Consider the following 8008-nt stretch of genomic DNA (forward strand, 5'->3'; position numbering starts at 1 on the left):
GGCCGAGAAGACTCACCGCATAGGAATCGGGATGCGAGGCGAGGGATGCGGCGGGAAGGCCCCGACGGCTAAACGGAAGAGGCTGCAGGGCCGCCTCGGAATGGTCCAAGCATCGGATGCGATTGGGACGACTACCAGTGCCAACCCCTTATCCCGCGATGCGTCCGATACACAGATAGTTCCAAGGCGGCCGAGGAGCCTCACCGCATATCAATCGGGGTGCGAGGCGAGGGATGGGGCGGGAAGGCCCCAACGGCTAGACGGAAGAGGCTTCAGGGCCACCTCGGAATGGTCCAAGCATCGGACGCGCTTGGGGCGACTGCCAGTGCCAACCCCTTATCCCGCGATGCGTCCGATACACAGATGGTTCCAAGGCGGCCGAGGAGCCTCACCGCATAGCAATCGGGGGTGCGAGGCGAGGGATGGGGCGGGAAGGCCCCAACGGCTAGACGGAAGAGGCTTCAGGGCCGCCTAGGAATGGTCCAAGCATCGGACACGCTTGGGGCGACTACCAGTGACAGCCCCCTATCCCGCGATGCGTCCGATACGAAGATGGTTCCAAGGCGGCCGAGGAGCCTCACCGCATAGCAATCGGGGTGCGAGGTGGGGGATGCGGCGAGATGGCCCCAACGGCTAGACGGAAGAGGCCACAGGGCCGCGTCGGAATAGTCCAAGCATCGGACGCGCTTGGGGCGACTACCAGTGACAACCCCTTATCCCGCGATGCGTCCGATACAAAGATAGTTCCAAGGCGGCCGAGGAGCCTCACCGCATAGCAATCGGGGTGCGAGGTGGGGGATGCGGCGAGATGGCCCCAACGGCTAGACGGAAGAGGCTGCAGGGCCGCCTCGGAATAGTCCAAGCATCGGACGCGCTTGGGGCCACTACCAGTGACAACCCCTTATCCCGCGATGCGTCCGATACGAAGATAGTTCCAAGGCGGCCGAAGAGCCTCACCGCATAGCAATCGGGGTGCGAGGTGGGGGATGCGGCGAGATGGCCCCAACGGCTAGACGGAAGAGGCCACAGGGCCGCCTCGGAATAGTCCAAGCATCGGACGCGCTTGGGGCGACTACCAGTGACAACCCCTTATCCCGCGATGCGTCCGATACGAAGATAGTTCCCAGGCGGCCGAGGAGCCTCACCGCATAGCAATCGGGGTGCGAGGCGAGGGATGCGGCGAGATGGCCCCAAAGGCTAGACGGAAGAGGCTGCAGGGCTGCCTCGGAATAGTCCAAGCATCGGACGCGCTTGGGGCGACTACCACTGCCAACCCCTTATCCCGCGATGCGTCCGATACACAGATAGTTCCGAGGCGGCCGAGGAGGTGGGGGATGCCGCGAGATGGCCCCAACGGCTAGACGGAAGAGGCTGCAGGGCCGCCTCGGAATAGTCCAAGCATCGGACGCGCTTGGGGCGACTACCAGTGACAACCCCTTATCCCGCGATGCGTCCGATACACAGATAGTTCCGAGGCGGCCAAGGAGCCTCACCGCATAGCAATCGTGGTGCGAGGTGGGGGATGCGGCGAGATGGCCCCAACGGCTAGACGGAAGAGGCTGCAGGGCCGCCTCGGAATGGTCCAAGCATCGGATGCGCTTGGGGCGACTACCACTGCCAACCCCTTATCCCGCGATGCGTCCGATACACAGATAGTTCCAAGGCGGCCGAGGAGCCTCACAGCATAGCAATCAGGGTGCGAGGCGAGGGATGCGGCGAGAAAGCCCCAACGGCTAGAGGGAAGAGGCTTCAGGTCCGCCTCGGAATGGTCCAAGCATCGGACGCGCTTGGGGCGACTACCAGTGACAACCCCTTATCCCGCGACGCGTCCGATACACAGATAGTTCCAAGGCGGCCGAGGAGCCTCACCGCATAGCAATCGGGGTGCGAGGCGAGGGATGCGGCGAGAAGGACCCAACGGCTACACGGAAGAGGCTTCGGGGCCGCCTCGGAATGGTCCAAGCATCGGACGCGCTTGGGGCGACTACCAGTGACAACCCCTTATCCCGCGACGCGTCCGATACACAGATAGTTCCAAGGCGGCCGAGGAGCCTCACCGCATAGCAATCGGGGTGCGAGGCGAGGGATGCGGCGAGAAGGACCCAACGGCTACACGGAAGAGGCTTCGGGGCCGCCTCGGAATGGTCCAAGCATCGGACGCGCTTGGGGCGACTACCAGTGACAACCCCTTATCCCGCGACGCGTCCGATACACAGATAGTTCCAAGGCGGCCGAGGAGCCTCACCGCATAGCAATCGGGGTGCGAGGCGAGGGATGCGGCGAGAAGGACCCAACGGCTAGACGGAAGAGGCTTCGGGTCCGCCTCGGAATGGTCCAAGCATCGGACGCGCTTGGGGCGACTACCAGTGACAACCCCTTATCCCGCGACGCGTCCGATACACAGATAGTTCCAAGGCGGCCGAGGAGCCTCACCGCATAGCAATCGGGGTGCGAGGCGAGGGATGCGGCGAGAAGGACCCAACGGCTAGACGGAAGAGGCTTCGGGTCCGCCTCGGAATGGTCCAAGCATCGGACGCGCTTGGGGCGACTACCAGTGACAACCCCTTATCCCGCGACGCGTCCGATACACAGATAGTTCCAAGGCGGCCGAGGAGCCTCACCGCATAGCAATCGGGGTGCGAGGCGAGGGATGCGGCGAGAAGGACCCAACGGCTAGACGGAAGAGGCTTCGGGTCCGCCTCGGAATGGTCCAAGCATCGGACGCGCTTGGGGCGACTACCAGTGACAACCCCTTATCCCGCGACGCGTCCGATACACAGATAGTTCCGAGGCGGCCGAGGAGCCTCACCGCATAGCAATCGGGGTGCGAGGCGAAGGATGCGGCGAGAAGGACCCAACGGCTAGACGGAAGAGGCTTCGGGTCCGCCTCGGAATGGTCCAAGCATCGGACGCGCTTGGGGCGACTACCAGTGACAACCCCTTATCCCGCGACGCGTCCGATACACAGATAGTTCCAAGGCGGCCGAGGAGCCTCACCGCATAGCAATCGGGGTGCGAGGCGAGGGATGCGGCGAGAAGGACCCAACGGCTAGACGGAAGAGGCTTCAGGGCCGCCTCGGAATGGTCCAAGCATCGAACGCGCTTGGGGCGACTACCAGTGACAACCCCTTATCCCGCGACGCGTCCGATACACAGATAGTTCCGAGGCGGCCGAGGAGCCTCACCGCATAGCAATCGGGGTGCGAGGCGAGGGATGCGGCGAGAAGGACCCAACGGCTAGACGGAAGAGGCTTCAGGGCCGCCTCGGAATGGTCCAAGCATCGGACGCGCTTGGGGCGACTACCAGTGACAACCCCTTATCCCGCGACGCGTCCGATACACAGATAGTTCCGAGGCGGCGAGGAGCCTCCACCGCATAGCAATCGGGGTGCGAGGCGAGGGATGCGGCGAGAAGGACCCAACGGCTAGACGGAAGAGGCTTCAGGGCCGCCTCGGAATGGTCCAAGCATCGGACGCGCTTGGGGCGACTACCAATGACAACCCCTTATCCCGCGACGCGTCCGATACACAGATAGTTCCGAGGCGGCCGAGGAGCCCTCACCGCATAGCAATCGGGGTGCGAGGCGAGGGATGCGGCGAGAAGGACCCAACGGCTAGACGGAAGAGGCTTCAGGGCCGCCTCGGAATGGTCCAAGCATCGGACGCGCTTGGGGCGACTACCAGTGACAACCCCTTATCCCGCGACGCGTCCGATACACAGATAGTTCCGAGGCGGCCGAGGAGCCTCACCGCATAGCAATCGGGGTGCGAGGCGAGGGATGCGGCGAGAAGGACCCAACGGCTAGACGGAAGAGGCTTCAGGGCCGCCTCGGAATGGTCCAAGCATCGGACGCGCTTGGGGCGACTACCGTTGCCAACCCCTTATCCCGCGATGCGTCTGATACACAGATAGTTCCGAGGCGGCCGAGGAGCCTCACCGCATAGCAATCGGGTTGCGAGGCAGATTATTGGGAAGGGAACCCCCTGGGATGCGGCTCAAGCAGTGCCCAAAGGGACTGGAATGCGGAATCACATCGAGAGACCCAAATGCTATACGAGGGCTCAAATCGAATTATCGATTTGGCCACGACATGGACGCATCGGAACGACTACCTTTGCCGAACCACTCGCAATTGCATCCATACCGAAACCAATAGACATTTCCGTTAGAGCCCTCGCATAGCATTCGGGAATCTCGCATGCCCCTCTAAATCGACCAATGCTGGCGCTCAATGAAAATCCGAGCGCTACCACCGTTCGAGCGCCAGCATTGGTCGAGTTAGAGGGGCACGGGGGAGAATGCTCCAGTCAACACCTCCCCTATATAAGTTATTTGTCCGATTCCTCGCACAACCGTAGTCTGCCTCGTCGAATCAAACAACGGTCCCAGATTCCGACTTCCGTTCCGTAGAGACCCAAAAGCTAGATGGAGGCTCGCAAGAAAGAGAGTCGGCGCATAGCAATCGGGTTTCTCGAACGTTTAGGGACCGAGCTCACTTGCGGATAGGGCAAAATCCGCCAAGCAACCCAAAAGCTAGACGGGGGCTCGAATCGAATCGCCTAGGCGGCCACAACAACGACGTGTTGGATCGACTACCAGTGCCAAACCATTCAGCAAGACTAGTCTGTGTCGAGGCCGGATAGAGATTCTCAGAGAGCGCCCGCATAGCATTTAGGGAGACCTGCCGCGTCCCTCACACTCGACAAATGGTGGTGCACGTTTATAAATCCGAGCGATCCCAACCCTTTCAAGCACCAACATCGGTCGAGATAGAGGGGCACGGAGGGGGCTGCGTGAGACAACACAGTCCCCTATATAAGTTATTTGTCCGATTCTCACACATCCGAAGAATGGTCATCAAATCGGACAACAGCCCAAACTTCCGACTTCCGTCCCAGAAAGCCCAAGAGCTATCTAAAACGTTCATGGCCGGAACTCGATCGCGGCTATACCAGTCCGCCAAGCAACCCAAAAGCTAGACTGGAGCTCTAGTCGAATCACTCTGTGGCCATTGCAAGGACGTGTTGGAGCGACTACCATTGCCGAACCATTCCGCAGGTCGAGTCCATACCAAGGCCGCATAGAGATTCACGATGAGCTCCTGCATAGCAATCAGGAGACTTGCCGTGTCCATCACAATCGATAAATCCTGGTGCAAGATTTTTGCATCCGAGCGATCCAACCAGTCGAGCACCAGCATCAATCGACATAAACGGGCACGGGGGGAGGATGCTCGAGAACACTACCTCCCCTATATAAGTTATTTGTCCGATTCTCAAGCAGCCGAAGTCTGGTCATCGAATCGGGTCAAAGACCACAACTTCCGACTTTACCCACAATGCAAGTCATCGAATCGAACATCGGCCCCCCGAGTCGGACTCCATGCGTATGTCAGGTCATCGGACCCAAATTCCGCCTTCCTGCGCATGGCGGGCCATCAATATCAACTCGGTCATCGGACCAAACTCCGCCTTTTTTGCGTATGGCACGCCTTCAAATCGGTCATCGGACCCAAATTCCGCCTTCCTGTGCATGGCGGGCCATCAACATCAACTCGGTCATCGGACCCCAAATTCCGCCTTTCTGCGCATGGCACGCCATTCAACTCGGTCATCGGACCCAAATTCCGCCTTCCTGCGCATGGCAGGTCATCGGACACAATTCAGACCTCGCCAATATGCCTACGTATCGAATCGGTCATCGGACCCAACTTCCGACTTCATCCATACTGTAGGGTCTTTGAGGTTGGCGCGGTGCGCTCAACCCAGGGAGTCGACCCATCGAAGCATACACCTCCCCCTATATAAGCTATTTGTCCGATTCCCACACCTGTGTAGTTTGCACCTCTGACCAGGACATCGACCCCAACTTCCGAACTCGACTGCAACGACGGCACCAGCGCCTTGGTGCGCACCTTGCGGACGCACAGTCCCCAACATTCGCCTTCCTGCACATGGCAGGTCATCGGACCCAAATTCCGACCTCGCGAGTATGCCTACATATCGAATCGGTCATCGGACCCACACTTCCGACTTCATCCATACCGTAGGGTCTTTGAGGTTGGCGCGGTGCGCTCAACCCGGGGAGTCGACCCAACGAAGCATACACCTCCCCTATATAAGCTATTTGTCCGATTCCCACACCTGTGTAGTTTGCACCTCCGATCAAGACATCGACCCCAACTTCCGAACTCCGCCTCCAACGACCGAACCAGCGCCTTGGTGCGCACCTTGCAAACGCACAGTGCCAACATTCGCCTTCCTGCACGTGGCAGGTCATCGGACCCAAATTCCGACCTCGCGAGTATGCCTACATATCGAATCGGTCATCGACCCAACTTCCGACTTCATCCATACCGTAGGGTTCTTTGAGGTTGGCGCGGTGCGCTCAACCCGGGGAGTCGACCCAACGAAGCATACACCTCCCCTATATAAGCTATTTGTCCGATTCCCACACCTGTGTAGCTTGCACCTCCGATCAGGACATCGACCCCAACTTCCGAACTCGACTAAAAAGACCGCACCAGCGCCTTGGTGTGCACCTTGCAACGCACAGTGTCAACATTCGCCTTCCTGCACATGGCAGGTCATCGGACCCAAATTCCGACCTCATGAGCATACCTACTAATCGAATCGGTCATCGGACCCAACTTCCGACTTCATCCATACCGTAGGGTCTTTGAGGTTGGCGCGGTGCGCTCAACCTGGGGAGTCGACCCATCGAAGCATACACCTCCCCTATATAAGCTATTTGTCCGATTCCGACACCTGTGTAGTTTGCACCTCCGCTCAGGACATCGACCCCAACTTCGAACTCGCCTGCAACGACCGAACCAGCGCCTTGGTGCGCACCAAAAGTGCGCACTTTTGGAGGGCACTTTTGTGCGCTCCAAAGGTGCGCACTTTTGGAGGGCACTTTTCTGCGCTCCAAAGGTGCGCACTTTTGGAGGGCACTTTTTGGAGGGCACTTTTCTGCGCTCCAAAGGTGCGCACTTTTGGAGGGCACTTTTTGGAGGGCACTTTTCTGCGCTCCAAAGGTGCGCACCTTTTGGAGGGCACTTTTTGGAGGGCACTTTTCTGCGCTCCAAAGGTGCGCACTTTTGGAGGGCACTTTTTGGAGGGCACTTTTCTGCGCTCCAAAGGTGCGCACTTTTGGAGGGCACTTTTTGGAGGGCACTTTTCTGCGCTCCAAAGGTGCGCACTTTTGGAGGGCACTTTTTGGAGGGCACTTTTCTGCGCTCCAAAGGTGCGCACTTTTGGAGGGCACTTTTTGGAGGGCACTTTTCTGCGCTCCAAAGGTGCGCACTTTTGGAGGGCCACTTGTTGGAGGGCACTTTTCTGCGCTCCAAAGGTGCGCACTTTTGGAGGGCACTTTTTGGAGGGCAACTTTTCTGCGCTCCAAAGGTGCGCACTTTTGGAGGGCACTTTTGTGCACTCCAAAGGTGCGCACTTTGGAGGGCACTTTTCCTGTGCTCCAAAGGTGCACACCTAGGTGAGCACCTTCGACCACACCTTGTAGCACACCAAACTCTGACTTTCGACTTCATCCGCAATGCAGGGTCTTTGAGGTTGGCGCAATGCGCACAACCAGGGGAGTCGACCCATCAAACCCAACACCTCCCCTATATAAGCTATTTGTCTGATTCTCATACATGCGTAGCCTGCAGGAGCAATTAGGACATCGACCCCAACTTTCGGCTTCTAAACGAAAACAAGGTCTTTGAGGTTGGTGTAATGCGAACAACTAGGGGAGTCAACCCATCAAAACCAACACCTCCCCTATATAAGCTATTTGTCTGATTCTCATACATGTGTAGTCTACAGGAGCAATTAGGACATCGACCCCAACTTTTGACTTCTTAACGAAAACAAGGTCTTTGAGGTTGACGTAATGCGCACAACCAGGGGAGTCGACCCATCAAACCCAACACCTCCCCTATATAAGCTATTTGTCCGATTCTCATACATGTGTAGCCTGCAGGAGCCATTAGGACATTGACCCCCAACT

The sequence above is a fragment of the Cryptomeria japonica genome, unplaced genomic scaffold (assembly GCF_030272615.1).
Source record: "Cryptomeria japonica unplaced genomic scaffold, Sugi_1.0 HiC_scaffold_26, whole genome shotgun sequence".
In the NCBI taxonomy this organism is placed as follows: domain Eukaryota; kingdom Viridiplantae; phylum Streptophyta; class Pinopsida; order Cupressales; family Cupressaceae; genus Cryptomeria; species Cryptomeria japonica.